The sequence below is a fragment of the Eschrichtius robustus genome, chromosome 8 (genome assembly GCF_028021215.1).
Source record: "Eschrichtius robustus isolate mEscRob2 chromosome 8, mEscRob2.pri, whole genome shotgun sequence".
Classification (NCBI taxonomy): Eukaryota; Metazoa; Chordata; class Mammalia; order Artiodactyla; family Eschrichtiidae; genus Eschrichtius; species Eschrichtius robustus.
In genome coordinates this window covers 108,935,655-108,959,225 of record NC_090831.1, presented here as the reverse complement: position 1 = coordinate 108,959,225, position 23,571 = coordinate 108,935,655, and the positions used below count along the sequence as shown (strand labels likewise).

Here is a 23,571-nt window from a genome sequence, read left to right as displayed (position 1 = left end):
TGTCCCCGAAGCAGGTGACAAGCCTCCAGTAACAGCCCTCGTGGCTATGTGTTTCGCGTTCGCAGAGAGGTTTTTCCAAGCATTGTGTGCCGGCTTAGCTCACCCGAGCCTGTGCTGGAGCGGGTGGAGAGGGGGAGGGAGTAAGGGGGTCATCCACAATCCCAGACTCACCTGAGTGGGGGCTCTGCCTCCATGTCACCAAAGGAACAGCTCCCTTCTCAGTGCCTGGCCAGGAAGGTGAGATTCCCTTCCAGCCCCTTTGTAGAAGCAAGAACTTCTCTCATGAAACAGGCTTGGGCTGTGCCTTAGAAACATCTCCCATATTTCTTTTAAAGGTGAAAATCTGGGGGGACAGGTAGCGTCCCAAAGCGCCTAGGAACAGCTGGAGTCTCAGCCCCAGGAGAGAGATGCATTTCTTTCTTGCCCACCTGAGCAGGTGTCTGCAGGGAGAAAGAGTGATGTTTCCACTCTAGGGTCAGGAGGACTGTGGTGACAGCCCAGACAGGGAAGGGACCCTGCTCCTGGTAGGTGCTGCTGTTTGGGACTTAAGTCTTAGGGGAAGGATGGGGTGGGATGGCAGTACAGTCTCTTCTCTGCGTCACAGGGAACTTTGCTGATGGGAAGGGGCTGGTGCTCAGAGAGTGAGTAGGTTTGGGCATCCTCCGGTGGGCGGCCCTGTTACTTCACAGCCTGGTCTGAAAGGGATGGGCACAGCCAGTGGGTGAAGGGTGTGCACCCCTGGAGGAGGGGTCGCAGTGTGAGGAACGGTCGGGACAGCTCTGAGGATGGCAGCCACCGCGGATTTGCACAACCTGCAGGGCTGAGAAGATGCCTGATTGTGGCCGCTCTCCTCAGCCCTGCTCCCAGGAGGGCAGACTTCAATTTGGGCTCTGAGCACCATCCAGAAGGGAGGTGGACTGTGTCAGGAGGGATGCGCTATAGTTCCCAGTGCTTCTGAGATTCAAAAGGCTGAGCTTGGAGGAGAGGGTGGAGGTTGTGGGACAGGAGTCCTGCTGTTCTGTCCTAAGAGGAGAGACTCCGGAGCCACCCACGGGAAAAGCTCCAAGCCCATCTCCCTGCTGGCTTCAAGGCTGGGACTGTCTTCCCTGGCATCTGCCAGTGCCCCCAAACCCCGTCTCTTCCAAAATCCCTCCTCAAGACTAGCATGGGGCATGGCGCATGGTAGGAGCTTGGTATGTAGTAAACAAACACAGTAAAGAAAAAAGGAACCATAACCCTGCTTCTGCCCCCACCAGCAAGTCACCTGAGCCCAGGTGCCCAGTTTCTAAAATGCTATTACAATATGCTGTGATAAAGGGAAGTGCTTTGAAGAGTGTAAACGGGCAAGGGAGTATTACTGTTATAATTATTTGCATATATTGTGGCCAGAAAAGGCTGAAGGGCACAGGCTCGGTGTTTAGTGGCTATGGTAGATTTCACACTTTGCTATAGGGACTCAGTAAGGACTGCTCCATCTCTGCCCTTCTGTAGGTTGCAGTCATCTGGGATGACGAACCCCCAAACTGCTGGAATCCTGTGAGGTAGTTCTAAGGAAGGTTTATAGTGGAACAAAGGAATTACCCCCGACGGGGCCCTGGGAGCTTACTTTCTCATATAGGTGGATCACACAGCCTACAGCGTCAGCAGCGTTCAAACCAGGGCCAACAGCTCATTAGACCCCTTTTCAGTGCTTTTTGGTTTGATATACATTTGGTCAAACCATATGGCAAGTCGCACCTCTGAACCTGTTTCCTTATCTGTAAGATAGAAAGGGCAGAGGGACCTCTAGTTTCACTGTTATAACATTTCTGGGCTTTTGCTCGAAAGGACAGGCTGACTGAGTCCTCTGTCTTCTATGGGTCTGATCGAGTCATTTGATGGATGAATCCTAGGCAAGGGAAAGGCAGCTTGAGGTGGTGGAAAACACTCAAACTTTGGATCAGACAGACCTGCGTGACTGTAGACCAGATAGTGAACCTCTCTGAGTCTGTAAAAAATGACAACAAATCTCCACCTTGCAGGCTGCTCTGAAAATGAGAGATAACATATTAATGAGTTTGCCATTGTGCACAACTCATAGTCAGAGCTCAGAAAATCCTAGCTATTATGATTAGTAAGCCATATGTGTTGAGCACTTGATCGGTTTAAGGTGCCCCCAGCATCAGGATTCTGCTAATGTTTGTGGGTGTCAATTAATTGCTAGGTAGTAATAAAAACTGAAGCTTAAGTGCCACACAATGGGGGAAAGGGAGGCACGTGTGAGAAAGCGGTAAGATTTGGGAAGGGGCGATCTGGGCGAGGTGAGGTGGGGTTATACAGGGATTTTAAAATAAAAGGGTCAGTGTGGAGTAGGAGACCCTTCCTAGGGTGGCCGAGGCGGAATGAATTCCAGGGTGTAGCGAAGACACAGATCATAAGCTGGGGGCGTGATGGGGGTTCTTCAGATGGGGTCAGTGAGCTGCAGGGGGGCTTTGGGGAGGAGGTGAACTCAGAGCCCGGAAAGAACATTCCGTGGGATGGGGTTAGGGGATGGTGGGTGTATCTAGTGTGGTGCTGCTTGGGCTTGGCTTTGAGGCAGGAGTGAGCAAGACATAGTGGGGCGGTACCAGGAGGAGACTGGTTTAAGCAGGCTGAGAAGAGGAGGAGAGGACGGGCTGGGAAGGATGAGCGAAGACTCTGAGGGACACCAGGTGGCAGCTTGGCCCAGAGCTGCAGGGTGTGGCCACCCAGGGAGGGGCAGAGGAGCGGAGCTTGGTGAGCCCAGGAGGGTCCTCTGGGGGTCGCCCTGGACCTAGAGAAGGCAGGGCGCAGAGGTAGGGGGAGAGGCAGCCCCACGCATCTGCTTTTCCCTCAGGAATCTAGGTTTAAAGGGAGAGGAGGGGCTCCTGCTGAGTGCGGTTTGGATATCTCTGCCCTTTGGAAGCTGAGAGAGGAAGGGGACTCCACCTGGTTTGAATTCCCCTGGGCCGGCGGGGGCGGGGAGCTGGAGAGTTAACTCTATCCGTCCTCAGGTATCTTCTCTGCTGAGAAGCCTTCCCAGGTTTCCTAGATGGAACCCAGTTATGTTCCACAGTCTGTGTGGGTGTCTCCCCGGCTGCTGAGTGGTAAGCCCCTCAGGGCAGGGCCAGCGCAGCTCAGGAGATGTTATCTGGACCGCGGTTCTCTGGGGGAACTGGCCCTAGCCCCTGGCTTCAGGCTGTCCGGAAGTGGGGCACGAGGCCAGCTCACACCCTGGCAGTGATGCTGGCCACTGGGCTCTTTCTGCAGCAGCCAAGAGCCGGTAGGAGCACTGCGGAGGGTCGGGGCTTCTGGGCTTGGGAGTCTGGACCAGACTGGCGGCTGCTGTGAGGACAGCTCAGCTCCTCGCCCTCGGCTCCTAAGGGAAGTGGGAGGAGCCCTTCGGACAGCTCTCTGCACTTGCTGGGAGGAGCGTCGGGATTTAGATGACCCCTACCCTGGGAAGGGCCGGCTTCTTCACACCCCGGGGGCCCTCTGCAGGTCTGCTGAGTGCAAGCTGGAGCTCAGGCCGGAACGGACATCCTCCCGCATCACTGGAGAATGGGAGTGACCGGCCTCTGCCCACCCCCTGCCCAGCAGCCCGAGCCTGCCTGGAGGCTTCATCAGACCGAGAGGCCGGGAGCTCCGTCCTCAGCTCTGGGTGCACTTCCTATCTGTGCCCATGGGGTACGATGCAGGGCAGGGAGCTCGGCTGGGTGTGTTGTGTGTCCTGTGTTGTCCCATTCCCAGGAACACCGGTGCAGTTGTGCGGGTCTCTCCTTGTCTTGTGTCCTTGCACTTTGTGGGGCTGTTAGAAGATCAGATCAGGTGGCAGATCTGGGACTGTGGCTCTTCGGGCCATACTAGCCTCACGAGTGTAGGTGTTCTCTTTAAGGCAAGCCTTCGAGAAAATCTACACAAAACATCCACTATAAGTAGCCTCTTTATATTTGCAACAGCGTTGACCATAAGATTCATTTAAGTAGGCAGCCGCTGGCTGTTCAAAACAGAATTCAGTTGACAAAGGGTAGTTTCCACACCACTTCTAAATAACCCGGAAAATCAGAGAACACAGAATTTTAGAGCTGGGAGTGTTCTGGAAATCATCTTCTACACCGCCCCCCCATTTTTCAGATGAGGGGATGCAGACCAGGGGGTTCACTTGCTCAGGTTCTCGGGGACTCCCGTTGGCGGCTTCCCGGGGATGTGTGTGCACGTGTCCGCAGCCGTGGTACTAGTAACTGGACTCAGCCTCAAGGCTCATTCTTCCCTGGGCATCGAAGAAACTCACTCCAACCCTGTTAAGAAAGGGTTGCATGGTGGTGATAACTCTGTAGTGTGCCCAGATTCTCTCCCCACCCCTCCACCGTCAGGGTAAACTGAGGCTTGGAGCCACTTTGTTACTCAAGAGTTAGGCTCCCCGAGTACCATGTCACAGCGCTGGCCCCGTGCGTCGTGACCGTGTGTCTTGTCTGCCATTGCCTGTGAGCCTCTGGTGTCCACAGCCTGCAGTCAGAATCTGGACAAAGGGCTGGTGCGAACCTCTTGTTGGAGGACCAGTGCACAAAGGCAGCATCATTTGCAGGTTCAGGAGCGGCCCCTCCCCACGTGTCCCCACCCCATGCCCTCATATGGCGCTGAGCCCCGCCCTGGACCACTCCAGCGGTGGCCATCGTCCTCCCAGCCACCCATCCTCCTCCCAGCCACCCATCCTCCCGCCGGCCCCGCCCCTCTCCCTGAGCGCACCACCACCACCACCACCCTCTCTTCCTTTGTAGCCTTATCCCCCTCGGGTCAGCCACCTCCAGCTTCCCTAGGGCCAGGGCGCAGGGTGGCACCCCGTCCGCCAATTGTCACGGCCGGAAGGCTGTGGGCCTCAGCCCAGGGGGAAGAGAATGCGGAGGAACGGCTGCGCGGGGCTTGCCATGCAGTTCCGGGTTGGGGTGCAGGGAGCCTCCCAGAGCCAGGCCCCTGGAGGCGCGTGGGCTGACCCAGGAGCCATCAGCTGTCTGACCCCTAACCTTCCAGCTCCCTGATCCAGGTCAGCGTGGAAGGGACAGTGGGAAGGTAAGGAAATAGGGACACTTTTTAATTCTTCAACTAAGGGTAAGCTAGGTGTGAGCCGAAGCCACGCCCCCTTCGTAGCAGAAATTCGCGAGCTCTGTCCGAGGGGTTCCTCTGCCCCCATCCGGTCGGACTCCTGTGCTGACCTGCTCTGAACGTGCTGCTTGGGGCCAGTGTCTCCAGCCAGGGTAGCACGAGGTTACCTGTGGACAGCCTTTATCTCACAGACCATTCCAGAGAGGGGGAGACGGAGGCCTGGGCGCCAAGGGCCACGGTAAAGAGCAGTTCTTCTCCCAGATGTCCCCATGCCTCACTCCTCATTTCCTGCGGCTCTCCGCTGGAATGCCACCTTCTCAGAGAGGCTTTCTGGGCCTCCACACCCTGGACCCGTCTCCCCCTATCATTTTCTCTGTAGCAGGTATCCCCTGATGGGCACTCATTTCTTTGTCTCGCTCTCAAGTGGATTGTAAGCTCCACGAGGGCAGGGACTTCTGTTGGTCAGTGCTGTAGCCGCAGCACCTAGAACAGTACCTGGCACACAGTAGATGGTCCATAAATATTTGCTGAATGAGTGAATGAGCAAGTAGGTGGCAGAGCAAGCTGGTTTAGAATCCGAAGTCTTGTCTGCCAGTTTTGGGCTCTCCAACTGCAAGGCTCCAAATCTGATTCCAGAAGAGAGGCAAGTGGCAGGGGGGCTGGGCCTGTGCGTGGAGGAGTGGACACAGAGGCATGAGGGGAGGCTGCCTTGTGGTCCGAGGTGGCTACTCAAGCTCCAGCTGTCAGCAAAAAGAGAACAAGAAGGCTGCAGCTCCTCTTCTGAGGTTACCTGCCAGAAACCACACACACCCTGTCCAGTTACGTTTTGTTGAATGGAACTTAGTCCTGTGGCCACACATAGCTGCAAGAGAAGCAGGGAAGAGTACTTCCTTAGGGAAGAGTGATCTTTATTTCAGGCACTCATATGCCTAACCAAAAAAGAGTGGTTCGGTTTTGAAGAAGTGAAGGATGGATATTGGAATAGGTCCCTGGCACATGCTACCGTAGTCCTGGTCCCTGGTTTTCTCTGTCCTCAGTTCTCACCTTGCCAGTAAGATCAACTTTGCATCTGCATGAGTGAAACAAGGAGTTTTCCCCCGTGGCCTGAGGCTCTGCCACCTTCTGGCTCAGCCAGGTCCAGCTTGACCCTTGTTTTTTTGTGGCTCCAGCCTTTTGGCGCTGATGGGGCAGCTCCTTGTGATGCTCAGGGAAACTGGGGTCCCTCCCTTTCCGGTCCCTCAGCCGTGAGCTGCACCAGTGAGCCAGGTGCCCAGGAGACTTCCCATGAGCAGGGCCTCAGCCAGGGCAGGCATAGGGGAACCTGCTGTCCCCCACTTGTTTCTGGATGGGAAGGAAGAATTTCTGCACCCCATCTTCCTCTTCGCACCTCAGCAGGGCAAGTACAGGGCAGAGGGAGATACTGTTCTTAGGAGTTTGGTCCATGGACACTTGTGAGAGCAGCAGCTGGAGGCCAGTGGCTTTTAAACCCAGTGGAGATGTTCTGTGAGCTGTCTTAGGGGCCACCGAGAGCTTGGGGTGGGTGCACACCTGGAGGGGAAAACTAAGAGTAGGCCAATTTTGGGGGGGGGGGTGGTGCAATTCACATCCCCTGCACTTTGTGCCACTCTGCTTTTACCTGTTCTGTATGGCAGGTAGGTCTCCACAAAAAAACTCCTTTGAGAGAAAAGTTCTTCTGTCAAAGAGGAGGGAAGAAAAATTGAAATCTCTTGGCACGATGCCCCAGGCTTCAAAGTTAGAAGCTTGGGTTTTGGCCCAGGCTTTGTCACTTACTACCCTTGTGATTTCAGACTTGTTCCCTGGCCTCTGTTTCCCCAGCTGTAAAATGGGCATCATGCCTTCCTCAACAGTGAGGGTTAACTATGAGCATGTAGGTGGTGTGCCTGACACATTTCAGTTTTATTTCTTTGATTGGCTTCAGTTCTAGCCCAGTACGAGGTGTGATGAAACAGACCCTGCCACTGCCCCCTCCCACGCTGCTGCTCCTTGCCGGCCTGAGCTTCCTCCTCCATGGCCCTTTCCCCTTCAGTCACTGCCCCACAGCCAGGCCGCTCGGGATGAGGGCCCTCGTTCTGGGAGGTTAGTTCTACACCATAGCCCTGGATGAGGGTGGTTAGGGTGGGCTCAGCTAAGGAGGGGCTCCGATGGCCAGGCCCACACCTTCCTGGTTCCCACCCAGGTGCTTCTCACCCCACCCGCTAGGGGCACTGCCCTTCGCTTTGGGGCTTCAAGTCAAAACAGGCTTTCCTGAAGCCACCTCCAGACCCTGACCCTGGCAGCCCCTGAGGCTCTGCCCATCACACTGGGAAATGGAGTTTCCCCATCCCACAGCTCTTTCTCTTTTTCTTCTTCTTTTTTTAAAAAAATTATTTAACTATAGTTGATTTACAATATTGTGTTAGTTTCAGGTGTACAGCTTCAGAGTCTTTTCCATTATAGGTTATTATAGAATACTGAATATAGTTCCCTGTGCTATATATAGTAAATCCTTGTTGTTTATCTATTTTATATATAGTAGTGTGTACCTGTTGATCCCAAACTCCTAATTTATCCTTTCCTCCCTGCCCCCTTCCCCTTTGGTAACCATAAGTTTGTTTTCTATGTCTTTGAGGCTGTTTTGTAAATAAGTTGATTTGTATTATTTTTTTAGATTCCACCTATAAGTGGTGTCATATAGTAATTGTCTTTCTCTTTCTGACTGACTTAGTATGATAATCTCTAGGTCCATCCATGTTGCTGCAAATGGCGTTATTTCATTCTTTTTTTGTGGCTGAGTAGTATTCCATTGTGTGTGTATGTGTATGTGTTTATATATATATATATACACACACACGCACATACAGTGTGTATGTGTGTGTATATATATATACACACACGCACATACACACACACATACACACACACACACACCACATTTCCTTTATCCATTCGTCTGTTGATGGAAGTTTAGGTTGCTTCCATGTCTTGGTTTTTGTGAATAGTCCACAGCTCTTTTCTACCTGGATAAGTGCCCCTCTGGCCACCGCTGCGCCACTGGCCGCCCCTGCTGCGCTGCCCCTGTCCAGCATGTGGGTCTGAGTCTGCCCCTCTAAATAGCTTCCTTTCTCCTCATCCAACCTCACCCTGAGTCTGCACCAAATTCCCAGTGACACCGTCCAAGCCGGGCAGTGAAGCATGCTGCTGGTCTTTTCACAGCCACCTCTACATTTTCTTTCTCCAAGAAGGAAGGAGGGGAGAGGAGGCACATGAGGTTACAATCCAGCGTCTAACGTAAACCAGGGAACTGAATATTTCCTCCCGAAGTGAGATGTAGGAGGAAGATAGGAACTCCTCACAGAGCTGCCTTTGGTTTTCTGCACCATAAACTCCAGTGGGGCATTGCCCTGTGCCTCAGTTTACCCAAATGATAAATTTGGACTAGCACCATATGGGTTCTTTTTCTTTTACAACTCAGTGAAATGAGCTGTGTCCCAAACAGTCCAAAGAGAACACGAGTAGTCCTCAAGATATTAATAGCTTTGCTCTCAGTAAATGTATGATAAATGAATAAAAAATTGTTTTATGAATAAAAGGGAACCATGATCCAAAAAGTTTGGGAAATGCTACCTACTTTTTTCCCCTTCTTGGAAAGTCAGCACATGTTAGGATTTTCAGTGGTCCGAGATGGCCTTCATTACCTTTGTCCACGCCCGCGTTCCCCAGATGTACTTTAACTGTGGAACATGTTCCTTTTCTCTTTTTGGTAGAACAATCTATTGGGGAGCTGCTGATGTAAACATAATGACCAACTGTCCCAGTTTGCCCAGGACTGAGAGATAGTCAGGGATGTGTGACTTTCAGAACTAAAACCCAGACAGTCCTGTGGAAGGACCTGGACCAGGATGAAAAAACATCCAATGTAAAAATACAACCGGATGCATCTGCAGCGTTGCTAAGCGAGATCTTCTTGATGTGGTGATGTAGCCGTAGCAGGCCCTCCTTCCTTAGGGGCTTTATAGGAAATTGCCTGGAAGGTTGTGGCCACTAGGAAAGCTGCTTGTACCTGAGTGTGGGCAGGAATGAGTGACATTCAAGGCTAGTGGCCCCTCTTGGGTGCTTAACAATAAAAGTGCTTCTCCGATGGAAGTTGGAGCCATCATGAGGAGAACTGCAGCTGTGTGTGTGTTTCTGACGGTTGATCTTTCGGCTCCGATGGGAGCAAACATGGTTTGCCGGTTGCTTCTGGCTTCTTTCCTGTTGTGCCTCCGCCCCTGCTGCTTTGAGCCCCTGATCCTGACGGCATTGCATGTCTGTTTTAAATTCAGTCTGAGTCTGTCATTCTGCCCCAGGCCTTAGAGAAGGGGATTCCAGAGCCAGCAGCCTGCAATGGCTCACCAGACGCAGTGGTGTTTGGGGCTTTCTCCTTAGCGCTAGATAAGCAGGGTGCGCTGAGATACGTGGATCTCATCCACCCTCAGGCTGTCATTTTCCTGGGATTCAGGGAGCCAGGTGGCAAAAGGGGTGCGTCTTGTTTGCTGAGTCACCAGCTTGCCTGTGCTTCCCAAGCTGCCACTGGTAGGTAAGGCACCTACCTTCTCCCAGGCAGGTCCATGAGCCGGGGTCCCCTTGCTCAGGGAGACATAGTCCTGCACCCCAGCTCTAGGGGACACTGCCTGCAAGCTGCCCTGTGCTGTCAGCCCACTCCCCAATATGCCGCTTCACCAGAAGACCCCCAGAACACCACACAAGGTTGCTTTCCCGCCCTCAGGTCATCCTGGTGTCAACTTCTCTGCGGCTACAGTGGGCCAGGGCACTAGAGAGCTTGTGCCATGGACAGCTGTCTCTGGGGAGAGGCAGGTGGGAGCTGGTCCGCAGGCTCTTGTTCCCCCCTTGGCATCCTGGGAGGTTGCAAGTAGGTGGAGAAACACTTTGGCTTTGCTCCCCAGCCTGGGGGGAATCTGGCTCCAATCCCCTATATATAGTAAATCCTTACTATATATAATAAGTCCGATCCTGACCACACAGATTTGCATCTGTGGATTCCCTGGGCACTTCTGGGCAACTGTTTCTACACACCAGCTATAACTGGCCCTGGGGTCTCCTGATAATTAAGCTTTGGGTCTCTGTGTGTGTGTGTATGAGTATGGGGGCGGGGGGCGGCAGGCGTGGAGCACATGCCCCGGAGGCTGTGTCTGAGTTCGGTGTTGAATGAAGAGCAGGGAGGAAAAGAAAACAGGTTTGCAAGGGGAAGATGCTCTATCCACTCGGGGCCAGCCGTCCTCCCCGTGGGCCTCACTTTTCTCATCTGTGAGGGAGGGGCTGCTACTTAGTATTTCCCAGTGGTCTGAAAGGCCTGACTTGCCTGATGATCTCGGCCCCAGAACTGCCGGCCTAATGGGAATGGATTCAAGTTTGTGGATCCATCCAGGAGGGCCTAGGGGAGTGGGGAGACTGGGGGGAGCCTAGACTTGACAGCGTGATGCTTTGAGCTGGCAGGGATGGCTGGGCGCGGGGGAAGCTGTTCTCATCCCAGCTGGCTGCTGTGGACAGCCAGGGACACCTTGAATTCCTGGAAAATGTGAGCCCCTCTCTGCTCTTCATCTCACCGCAGGTCAGATGCCTCCCCCTCCCTATCTAAAGGCAAGGAGGGGAAGCAGGCGCTGGAGCCAGGAGCGTATGGGCACATACCCCCCAGGATAGAGAGCCGCACTGGGAGTTGGACCACAGAGTCCTAGATACCAAAGGAGGTGTGACCTGGTGCCCGGGACTCTGACCATCTGTTTGCCCGTCTCTCCCTTGTTGGAGGGGGATCCACAATGTCTAGGGTCCTTCTGGTTCTGACATTATGATCCAGGGATGCAGAGGAAAGTGATGTCTGCCTGGCTTCTAGAACAGGGGACATACCCAGACTAGTCATGGAGGGCTGTGTACTGAGCCACATCTGGTTCTGGCTGCTCAGTAGCTCTCTGCCTCTCTCTGACCCCTGCTTCCCCAGCCTAAGGGGTGGGCATCAGCTCCTCTTCTGGCTCCATCTTTAGGCATGATGCTACCACTATAAAAGCAAAGACCAGTCTGTGTAAGGGACCAGCATCTTTGAAATCCTGTGGCCCTGGGTCCAGAGCACTGCACCCACTTTGCAGATGGGAAATCCAAGGCAGGAGGATCGTGGTGGCTTACGCAGAGTCTAGTCTTCCACTTGAGCACTTCTGCCTCAGTGCTCGGAGCATAGGGGTGGCCAGATACACTTGGCCCAGATATCTGGGCTTCTGCACCCACTTGGAGGGTAGTGAGATGCAGTGAAGAGAGTGGGGAAAGGTAGGGACAGGAGCATGTGAGGCCGAGGACAGGAGGTGGTGCCTCCCCTTCTCCAGCCAGGAGAAGGAGCCCTGGGTCTGACTTCAGAATCAATCTTGTGTGATCCAAGCAACACTGACAACCTGTCCTGACCTGCAGAACCTCAGAGGGAAACATTTCATTTTGCTTCTAGTTTCTTCTGAAGAGTTGTGAAATCACTGCATGTGTGCGTGTGTGTGTTTTCACACCTTCTGTGGCCCACTTCAGGTGACATGGAGCCTCCTCGACTACTTTTCGGGGGTGACTTTTCAGCCGTTTGGACACCTGGCTCCGGCCGGGCCTGGCCCTGGGATTCCTGATTCACTTCCCTAGGCGGAGCCCGTAGGAAACTGAGCTTCCTGCACTGGCTCTGAGGTACCAAACATGAGGACCACTTAGCTCTGTTTAAAAGGAACATGGCTTTTAACTTTCCCTGCAGGCCTTCGGGAGGGGGGACAAGGGAGCCAGCCCTCAATTGTTTGTCCATATTCATTTAGGAGGTTTGTTTGTTCTTTTTAAGCAACACCCTGACGAGACCCCCACTCCCCACCAGCAAGCAGAGCTCCCCTGTCCTCAAACACCAAAGAAATCCAGATTCCCTGCTCTGCAGGGAGCAGGCTGACAGCCTCAGTTCCCACCCGTCCCCCTCCCCAAGCGCACACACATTTAGTCTCCTAAGGTGGATTATTCTGCAGCAAGAAGGATGCAGGTGTTATTCCTGGAAGGGGAGACTTCTCTCCAGGACAGAAAAAAAAAATGTTTGGAAATTTGGAAAGCTGAGCTTGGGGCCTTAACTCAGCTTCCAGCAGGCGGAAACCGGTCATCGCCTGGGAAAATCGCAGGCCGCGTTTCACAGAGCTCTCTCCCGGCAGCCACCATCCCACCGTCTGTGCGGGACTTCCCTCTGGCTCCTGGCCCTTGTTTGTTTTCGGCCGGGAGTGGCGACTGGTCCCTGGCGGAGGTTTCCAGGGGCAGCCGAGAAACCCGTACACATCTGGCGATTTTCACGGCTTCGGGAGGGGAAGGGTGGCGTGGGAGTGACAACGTGCTCCTGCGGAAAAATATTTACCGAGGCTGTTTTTGAACTGGCTGCTAAGGGAGGAGCGGGAGGCCAGACGTGCTCCCGCGTTGGCTGCAGCTGTGCGTGCTTCCCGGGACTTCCCAGCAGCAGGTGCGCCTGGGGGAGGGATGCGGCCGCCAGGAGCTGTGCCGGCAGGTGGTTGGTTGGTGCTGGGAGTGGGGCAGCCGCCTCCACCGACAGCCCCCCCCCAACTAAAGTCCTGACCCCCAGTCTGTGCCTGTGTCTCCCCAGCCCAGCGTCACGAGGGCACCTCCCCCCAGAGGGTGTGGGAGACCCACATGCGATCCTGGGTAAAGCTGGCAGCTCAGTGTCTGGCCGCTGGGACAGGCCTCAGTAGTGCTACTTATAAGCTTAAGAGTAATGAGGATAAACTGTTTCTGATCGGTGGTTGGTGGAAAACTGCACCGTGAGAAGAGAGAGGAAACACATACCAACCTGTGCCCTTGGCCTCAGACCTGACACAGGCGCAGCGGGACACGCAGCGCCTGCCCTCCTTTCCGGAGCCCTTGGCCCAGACATTGGTGTCTCCAGCTCACAGCAGGGTGTTGGCAAGGTTGTCAGCCCGCCTTCCCATGGGCCAGACCTGTCCCTCGGAAGATTTGGAGTATTTTGACATTTTCCCCCAACGCTTACACATTTTAAAAAATGTTCATTTTGTTCTAAGGTAGATATTTCTCTTTCCCCTGACTCACAGGGAGACCAAGGCCCCAGGAGGCCCCAGGCTCACGCAGGACCCAGGTCTCCCACCCCCAAAGCTCGTTCTTCCTGTGGAGGCTGCCTGTACATCACACAGGTGGTCCTTGAAATAGATCTTAACGATGAGCGAAGGCTCTCTGCCTCTTTCCCAGGGTGCTGTCCTGTCGCCCTGACCTTTGCACGGGAGTCCTTCCCGGCGGGCGAGGTGAGTCCAGTCAGCCGGGCATCACCCCGCCCACCCGTAGGCCAGGGGCTTGGCCGCTGCTGGGCTCACTGCCGGCTCAGACAGATCCGGATTCACATGGTCGGCAGCAGGCGGAAGGATTAGGAGGCCCGGGGAGGGTGTTGTTTCAAGGGGGTTAGTCCGTCTTTCCAGTACGGGGAGTGCGACACACCCGACACACCCGTCCCCAACCTCAGGTCAGCATGTGCACGCGCCTCTCATTAGGCACAGCGGCGACAGGTGGCTCAGAGGCAGGAGGCTGGTCCAGGACGGGCACGTCCTTGTGGGTGGGGGGAGGAACCTGGACAGGGGCCGCAGGGGGCTCGGGTAGAGGCAGGACCGAGATTCTGGGTGGCTCAGTTGATGAATTCCAAGCTCTCCTCTTACCTCTCTGCCTTCAGCAACAGAATTATGATAATGAGTAATCCAAAGAATGTATTTAGAAGCTTCCTGTTTCAGGGTGGGGCGGGGTTCTGCCCTCTGACCCCACCTGCAGAGCTGGTGGGGGGCAGTGTGTCGCCAGTCTGGCCTGTGACTGTCACTAGGAGGGATTGCAGAGCTCCTTGGAGCCCCCTGTGAAGGCCCCCCGCCCCTGCAGGCCCCCGGGGAGGGGGTGGGGCAGGGCTGGCGAGCGCAGCCCTTCCACCTCTTCCAGGTATGTCTTCTTTGGAGAAATGTCTATTTAGGTCTTCTGGTCAGTACTTTTTTGTTTTAATTTTTAATTTAATTTTATTTATTTATTGTTTCTGGTTGTGTCGGGTCTTCGTTGCTGCGCGCGGGCTTTTCTCTAGTTGCGGCGAGCGGGGGCTACTCTTCGTTGCGGTGCGAGGGCTTCTCATTGTGGTGGCTTCTCATTGCGGTGGCTTCTCTTGTTGTGGAGCACGGGCTCTAGGTGCGCGGGCTTCAGTAGTTGTAGCACGTGGGCTCAGTAGTTGTGGCTCGCAGGCTCTAGAGCACAGGCTCAGTAGTTGTGGCGCAGGGGCTTAGTTACTCCGTGGCATGTGGGATCTTCCTGGACCAAGGGCTTGAACCCGTGTCCCCTGCACTGCCGGGTGGATTCTTAACCACTGCACCACCAGGGAAGCCCTGGTCAGTACATTTCAATACAAGAGTTTCCCCACCTTCTTCACCCAGAGTCAGACACTTAATCAGATTCTTTCGTCTTCACCCACACCCCTCAGGGTGGGATGGGGAAGGACGCAGAAGTGAGGTAGCTTCAGTTCACTGAGGAGGAAGCCCAGACTGAGAGGGAGGGGCGCATACCCAGCATCCCCTCCCGGGTCCCCGCCCTCCCCCCCCCATGTGGTCCCTAACACCAGGCCCTGGTCGCGGAGCCCAGCAGGCCTTAAGCAGCTCTCACAGAAGGGAAGCTCAGGCTGCCCAGGCTTTCCCTGCTGACACGGAGGTCTGGGGTCACTGGGCTGCCCCCAGGAAAGCCCCTCCCTCCCTCCTCTCCGCGTCTCTGCTCCACCTCTCCCCCGGGCTTCTCCGAGTTGGTGAGGAAACACTTCCTGGAGCCAGGCTCCACCCAGGCCTCCGGTTCCTCTTCCTTCCCCAGGAAGATTCTGGCTTACCCCCTTGTCTGGGAATTCGCTTGGCCACAGTCACCCTGGTGCTGATCTCCCCCACCCTCCCCTATGCGGCCATGCCTCACTGGGGAACCTGGGAAGAGCCTCGTGTGCCCCCTCCCCTGCATCAAGGCCTGTACAGATGTGAGCATCCCAGAGGAAGAGGCGAGTTTCCGCATGGCTCTGTGATGGGGAAGATGCAGCAGGGACCCGACTCGGGGCTGGCGTGGAGGAACCCTTCCCCTCTCCCTTGGAATATAATCGTGGGTGACGTTACCTGAGCACTTTCTGTGTGCGCTCACTGCTCTGAGTGCTTAAAGGTGTGAGTTAGTTACTGTTATTACCCACCTCTTCACTTTTGACGGAAGCGGAAACTGAGGCATAGAGTGAAGAGCCTTGCCTGGCACGTGACCAGCGCGTGGTGGGACGGGGCTTGAACCCAGGTGGTTGGGCTCCCGAGTGCGCGCTCTTAACCCCTACCCTGTCCTGCTTTCGTGGAGAGGGATGGGGGTGGGGCGGGAGAAGGGGTCACACGTGGGACTGGGCAGGGGTGTGTGCACATCAGATCCGCGTACCTCGGGCTCTGGGCCACACTCCAGGTGTAGGGGACAGGAAAGAAGGAAGAATTGCTGGCCTGGAGAAGAAGAGGTGGGGCAAGGTCCTCTGGCCACAGCCCCCTCCCCCGTGGGGAGGAAGGTGCCCAGGTGAAGCCTGCCTTTCTCCGTGGCTGGGAGATACCCGTGCTGGACAGTGGCAGCCCTCTCCCGCCCAGGGAAACCGCCGGACAGGGCCCTGCCCTGGGAGCAAGTGTCGGGCAGACCAGCTGAAACAAGGTGATAAGGGCAGAACAATTCCAGATTTGAAGAATGCCCAGAACGATCTCCCCCGAGGGGGCAGCTCTGGGCTCCTCTGGGAGAGGCAATGCCCAGGAGCTGGGCCTGATAACCCCCTGGGGTGCTGTTCTCCTGTCCAGAGGCACCAGGAGGGCAGAGCTGCCAGGCCCTGGGGAAGGGACAGGGTGGCTGGAGCAGGACCAGAGCCTGTGGCCACACTCGTCCGCCTGACCGCGCGGCCTGACGGGCGGCGGTGAGGGCAGCTTGGGACCCTGCCCTCCCGCAGACACTGGAGCTGTCCTTCCTGCCATTTCTCTTCTCGTTATTAACCTCCACCTTGGGTCCCTCAGTCAGCTCGAGCTGCTACAACAAAATACCACAGACGGGGTGGCCTAAACAGCAGAAGTTCCTGTCTCACAGTTCCAGGGGCTGAGAGTTCTGAGATCAGGGCGGCAGCAGGGTCGGGTTCTGGTGACCCTCTGCCATCTTCCCGTGTGTCCTCACGTGGCTGAGAGAGAGAGGAAGCTCTGGGGACTCTTCCTCTTCTTCTAAGGACACTAATCCCATCATGGGGCCCCAGCTCCTAACACTGTCACGCTGGGGGCTAGGGCTTCAACACATGAATTAGTGGGGATACAAACTTTCAGTCCGTAACTCCCCTTATGCCAGGAAAGTTGACCAGGCGCATCTTTGGGGCCCTTGGCACCCCCGTTTGGAGGGGTATAGAGAGCAGTCCCAGAGGTCGTAGTCCCCGTTTTTTCAGATGCGGACCATGGCAGGCTGAAATATCCACCCCTCCCCCCGCCCAAAGATATGTACAGTAAATCCCTGAAACTGATTATCCCCTTATTTGGACAGAGGGTCTTTGCCAGTGTAACTAAGCCAAGGATCTTGAGATGAGGTCATCCTGGATTATCTGGATGGGCCCTAAATTCAATGACAAGTTTCCTCATAGGAAACACAGAGAGGAGGCAGCAATGTGGCCCCGGTGCCAGAGATGGGAGAGATGCTGCTGCCATCTAAGGAATGCCAACCGCCGCCAGAAGCTGGAAGAGGCAAGGAAGGGTTCCCCTTGGAGCCTCCAAATGGAGTGTAGGCCTGCCCACACTTTGATTTCAGACTTCTGGCCTCTGGAGCTGTGAGAGAATCAGTTTCTGTGGTTGTAAGTCACCCAGTTTTTGTTATGGCAGCCTGAGGACATAGGACATAGGACCCAAGGCACAGCGAGGGTCCAGGCTTTACCCAAGCCCAGGGCAGCCCTGGGAGAGCGCCGTAGCCGGCTGGTAGCGGTGACGCGAGTCGGCCTCCCTGTCCCTCTCCCCAGGCGCCCAGCCCTGACCCCTTTCCCCAGCTGCTGTCCTTTGATGCTGTCCGCCCAGGTCAGGCTCCCCCAGCCTCCCTGCCCCTACCGGTGCCTGCTTAGGACCTTTTTTGGGGGGTAGGGTGAGGGCAGCTGGCTTTCTTAAAGCCACAAGGGACAGGCATTTACAAGGGATGGGTATAGGACTAGTGAGGTACCCAGAGCAGAACCCCAGAGCAAACAGCCTCCAAGGACAGGACCCACAGTGAGGCAGAGGGGGGGCCAGAAGGGCCTCTTGGTGGAAGGCCTGGAGTGCTCAGCTGTGCAGGAGAGAGGTAGGTGGGGAGGATGGCCAGACTCTGCTGGGGTGTGGGACTTGTAAAGACCCACCTGGAATGAGGGGTGCGGCTCTTTTCCTGGGAGGGAAGAGGCTCAAGAAGCAGATGTCACGTACTGGGAAAATGAGTTTCAAGGTCGGGCGGCTGATTTAATAAAACCCAAGAAGCACGGAGGTGGGGACATTACATGGGGCGGGGGGAGGGGGGCACCAGATTTTTCAAAATGAAGGGAAGAGGGAGAGTGAGGGGGCTGAATGCAGGGTAAAGAGAGGACATCTGATATACTGGCCCTGGGGAAAAGTCCTGGCCAGGCCAGCAGTGGGCCTGCAGCCCCTCTCTGCTCCTAGGGCAGCCCCAGTTCCCTTGCTGACCCAGGAGTTTGGGGCCTGCATCCTTCCAAAGCTCCCCCATCCTGCCCTGCCCTACTGTAATTAATTCCCAGCTGCCATCCAGAAGCCTGGCAATAAATGGACCAGTTTGAGATGGGCAACAGGATTTGGGGGCTGAGAAGGGTGGGCCCTAGAGAGCTGGGAGGGGCTCAGGTTTCCACCAGGCTGAACCTGAGGCAGCATCGCCTGGCACCCTTCCCCATGACGCGTGGAACCTGCTCTCGGGAGGTAAGAGGCTCTTGAAGCGGATGTCACATGCTGGGAGGATGAGTTTCAAGGTCGGTCAGCTCTTGGAAAGGAGGTCCAGAGCAAGGCCTCTGAAGTGACTGTTGTCACAGCAAAAGCAGACTTAGCTGTGTTCACAGCGTCATGCTTGGGAAAGTGCCAGTACACCCTTGGGGACCTTAGAAGTCACCTAGCCCATTTCGCAGATGTTTCGAGAGGACCAAGGACTTGGCCGAGCCCTGGGGGATTAGAGGCAGAACCAGGACTCGAAGGCTCCTCTGTGTCTCCACGCCTGCCTTTATCACACCCGTGCACGAAGACGGCATCTCATCCTGCCTGACTTCTGCCCTTTCACTGTCCACCCCCCGCCCGCCCCCCGCCCACCCCCGGCCCGAGCTTCTTGGTTCCAGCCACACTGGAGGGTGGTGAGCTGGGGGTAACCAAGGAAGAAGAGGTGGACACTGGTGTCCAGGCCTGGATGCTCCCATCTCGTGGCCTTCCTTCCACACGCCCTCTTCCTGGGGCATTCTTTAAAGAGTCTCCTTTCCCACTATGAATAGTGAAGAGTCAATCCCAAGGCTGAAAACGGCCAGGAGCAGGAGGAAGCAGGCCCTCACTGAAGGCTGAGGGCAGCGTTCTTCTCATCCCAGGGAAGAAGAGCGAAGGCACCCTTCTCCTCCCGCTCCCCTCCAGTCCCCCCACTGGAGGTCAGCGTGTGGAGGAACTGGCACCTTGCTGGTGCGGCCCCTTGCAGCAGCTCCCTTCAGCGCAGCCTGCAGGACCAGCCTCAGTCTCACCTCCTCACTGCTGCTGTCTGTTCACCTCTTCACTGCCTATCACTCACTGAAGACTTTCTTTTTTTTTTTTTTTTTTTTTTAAATTTATTTATTTAATTTATTTTTGGCTGCACTGGGTCTTTGTTGCTGTGCGCGGGCTTTCTCTAGTTGCGGCGAGCGGGGGCTACTCTTCGTTGTGGTGCGCGGGCTTCTCATTGTGGTGGCTTCTCTTGTTGTGGAGCTTGGGCTCTAGGCACGTGGGCTTCAGTAGTTGTGGCACGCAGGCTCAGTAGTTGTGGCTCGTGGGCTCTAGAGCGCAGGCTCAGTTGTTGTGGCACACGGGCTTAGTTGCTCCGCGGCATGTGGGATCTTCCCGGACCAGGGCTCGAACCCATGTCCCCTGCATTGGCAGGCGGATTCGTAACCACTGCGCCACCAAGGAAGCCCACACTGAAGACTTTCACTCCTTCCTCACCATCTCGATTTCCGTCCTCGTTCCTGGTGAGCTCAGTACCCATTTGGATACTAAATACCCTGGCCTCCCATTTTCTTGACCTTTTTCCATCTCTACCTCATTCAGTTATTCCCATTTCACACCCTGAACTTTATCACCCACATACCATGCACCCCCTCTGCAATCTAAGTATTTCATTCCTTGATCACTGTTTCTCCACCTTCCAATTCATTTGCTCAAGTACACCTAGACCATACTGCTTGAACTCAAGGCAGCCAGTCTAATGACCCATCACTTCACTGTTGCCTATCAGCCCCCCGTCTGTCTTTATCTGTCCTATACTTCACTATCTACCATTATAACCCCGACCTTACAAGTATCCTCACGTCTCTTGCACCCTCTCCCACCATCATAACTCACCTAGCAAAACCCTTTCCTCAGGTGAACGCTGCCTCCACTGTGCTCCCATGCCTACCGGCAAGCAGCAGAAAAGAACACTGCTAAGGTAAAATCACACACTGGCTGATTGGGTTAATTTTAAATTCATGATTTCTGGCCCAGTTTGGCACCAAATACTAATTGGCAGTCATCCTTTATCTCTCTAGTAGAGGACAGACAGCATCAGAGTCATTTGGGGACTTGTTAGAAATGCAAATTCTCATGCTCCATCCCAGACCTGCTGAATCAGAAACTTGGGCTGAGTTCGTAAATGGTGTTTTAACAAGCCCCCCAGGTGATTCTGATGCTTGCTAGAGTTTGAGAACCACTTTTCTAGTAGGCTCCCTTTCCCGTTTCCAAGATGAGTATTTCATACGTTCGCCTTCCACATAACTCCTCCTTCTCTCTTATTTCATCTCTGTAGGGTATAGCTGATTTCATCTAGACTCGGCTGAGGGAACTGAGGCTGTCAAATGGAAACTTGTCTTCCCGTTACCACTGTTACCAATGTACCAATGTCGGTGTCCACCTTCTTCCTTGCAGTTTCAGAGGCAGCTGTATCCTACCGTCTCACATGGGTTGTCTCCCTCTGTATCTTAAGGAGAGGGAACAAAACAAAAGGAGCATTCTTACCAGCTCTAGCATCTCCCACCTTCGGAAAGAAAAGCAAAACTTTCTTGACTACGGCCGCTCCCTCCAGCGACTGCCATATTTCCTCTGCTTCTTTTTATAGCTAATATTTGAAAAAGTTATTTACACACACAAGCTCACTTCCCAACCGTTCACTCATCTTCTGTCAGCCTGAGTTAGGCTTCCACCTGCACTGTTCCCATGGAAACTGCGAGTTGAGGTTGCTGGGAACGTCATTGTTGCCAATCTCATCATCTAGCACCATCAGCCACTCCCTCCTTGGGGGAAAGAAAAATCAGAAGGCCCTGTTGCATCTCCCTATTTCCCCCTAGAAGTAGCTGTTATCCTAAACTTAGTATTAAATTCTCTATATAATGTAAATAATGTTTTCTACGTTTCTATCTCTAAAACTATATTGTTTAGTTTTGTAGATTTTTAAACCCTGTAAATAAAACCATATAAACTTTTGGTTTTGTTTTTTTTTTAGCATTTTTTTTTTTTTTTTAATTTATTTTTGGCTGTGTTGGGTCTTCGTTTCTGTGCGAGGGCTTTCTCTAGTTGCGGCAAGTGGGAGCCACTCTTCATCACGGCGCGCAGGCCTCTCACTGTCGCGGCCTCTCTTGCTGCGGAGCACAGGCTCCAGACGCGCAGGCTCAGTAATTGTGGCTCATGGGCCCAGTTGCTCCACGGCATGTGGGATCTTCCCAGACCAGGGCTCGAACCCGTGTCCCCTGCATTAGCAGGCAGATTCTCAACCACTGCGCCACCAGGGAAGCCCTGGTTTTGTTTTTATTGTTCAGTATTATTTTTAGATGAATTCATGTTAATACGTGTATTATAATACATAATATGTATATTACATACATACAAATATATATAACAATATAAAACTTGTTCACTGATTTTCAGTGCTGTGTGGTATTCTAGTACGTGAATATACCATAACTTATCACATCAGTTTTTTTTTAAAATTAATTAATTAATTTATTTATTTTTATGGCTGTGTTGGGTCTTTGTTTCTGTGCGAGGGCCTTCTCCAGTTGCAGCAAGTGGGGGCCACTCTTCATCGCGGTGCGCGGGCCTCTCACTATCGCGGCCTCTCTTGTTGCGGAGCACAGGCTCCAGACGTGCAGGCTCAGTAGTTGTGGCTCACGGGCCTAGTTGCTCCGCGGCATGTGGGATCTTCCCAGACCAGGGCTCGAACCCGTGTCCCCTGCATTGGCAGGCAGATTCTCAACCACTGCGCCACCAGGGAAGCCCTATCACATCAGTTTTAACAGACATTTGCTTGTTACCTATACTAACCCATGTATGCACACAAATCTATACATTTCTTTATATGTCTGTGTATGTGTATATTTATACACATACACACACATGAATTCATACTGATGTCTCTCTCTAATCAAGCATCACAGGGTTCATTTAGCCTCATCCCCACGCACCTTATTTATTTGTAACTTCTTTCTCCAACAGTGAGAACTCTGGCTCATGTTATTTATAATTTATTTACTTATTTGACCAACCTTAGTACACAAGTAAAGTAGATTTAAAATTGATAACCCGTACCCTTGTGAGAAACAAATTTACCACTTGGAGTACACTGTTTATTATATAGAGTTCTTTTTTTGTTGTTACCCTTACAGTATCCAGTCAGAAAACTCTTTTCCAGTTACTTTGGTCAACTTCTTTCCCCCACCCCTCCAGTGAGGTATGTTATACATTTGTAACATAGTTTATTTTCATAGTCCCTGTTACATCCTGGGATTTTTCTGAACATCTCAGTTTTTTTTTTTTTTTTATTTCTAAGTTTGCAAAAAATAAAGTTAATTCTTTGGTGGGGGGGTACTGTGGGTTTCAACAAACGCGGGGTCTTGTATCCATCACCCCAGCACCGTATATAACAGTTCCATTGTCCTAAAAGTCAATTCCTCCTCCTTCCCTCAACCCCTGGTAACCACTGATCTGTTTTCTATCCCTATAGTTTTGCCTTTTCCATAAAATCATATAAATGAAATAAAATACTATGTATAGCCTTCTGGCTTTTTTCACCTAAAATCTCTTTAAGATTCATCCATGTTACATGAATCAGTAGTTCATTCCTTTTTATTTCTTAGTCACTGTATGGATATGTAACAGTTTGTTTATCTGTTCACTTGTTGAAGGATATCTTGGTTGTTTTCAGTTTTTGGTGATTATGAATAAAGCTGCTATAGACATTTGCATATCGGTTTTTGTATGACCACAAGTTTTCAGTTGTTTTGGGTAAATATACAAGAATGGAATTATTGGATTATATGGTATTGTAATGCTTAACTCTAAACTGCTAAACTGTTTTCCAAAGTAAAGTGACTGTACTCTTTTGCATTCCCACTAGCAATGTATGAGAGTTTCTGTTTAGCATTTGCTATTGCAGGTGGTTTTGGGCCATTGTAATAGATGGGTATTGATATTGCATTGTAGCTTTAATTTGCATTTGCCTAATGACTAAAGATGTTGAGTATCTTTTCACATACTTTTTAGCCATCTGTATATCTTCTTTGGCAATTCTTCCTTGTAGATCTTTCGCCTATTTTAACAAATTGGGTTATCTTTTTCTGTTTTTTTTTTTTTTTTTAAATTATTTATCTATTTATTTATTCATTTATGGCTGTGCTGGGTCCCCGCCTCCGCGCGAGGGCCCTCCCCAGCCGCGGCAAGCGGGGGCCACCCCCCACCGCGGCGCGCAGGCCTCCCACCATCGCGGCCCCTCCCGCTGCAGAGCACAGGCTCCAGACGCGCAGGCCCAGCAACCGTGGCCCACGGGCCCAGCCGCCCCGCAGCACGCGGGATCCTCCCAGACCAGGGCCCGAACCCGCGCCCTCCGCACCAGCAGGCGGACTCCCAACCACTGCGCCACCAGGGAAGCCCCTGGGTTGTCTTTTTATTGTTGTTTTAAGAAATGTTTTTCCCTCCTTAATGAGCTGGCTCGAATTTCTAGTACAATGTTCAATAGGAGTGGTGAGAGAGGACATCCTTGCTGTGTTCTCAAAATTAATGGCAACACATTCAATCTCTATTACGTATGATGTTAGCTGTAGGTTTATTTGGAGATATCATTTATTAGGTTAGGAAAATTCCCTCTATTCCAAGTTTGCTGAGAACGTTTTTTAAATCATGAATGAATGATGAATTTTGTCAAGTGAGTTTTCTG

The 23,571-nt window shown here is 53.1% G+C and overlaps 1 protein-coding gene across 1 annotated transcript in view; it reads left to right on the top strand.

The window, feature by feature from the left end:
- Positions 1-23,571, top strand: part of PODXL (podocalyxin like) — a 43,774-nt gene that overhangs the window by 538 nt on the left and 19,665 nt on the right. The gene's annotated exons all lie outside the window — the stretch shown is intronic.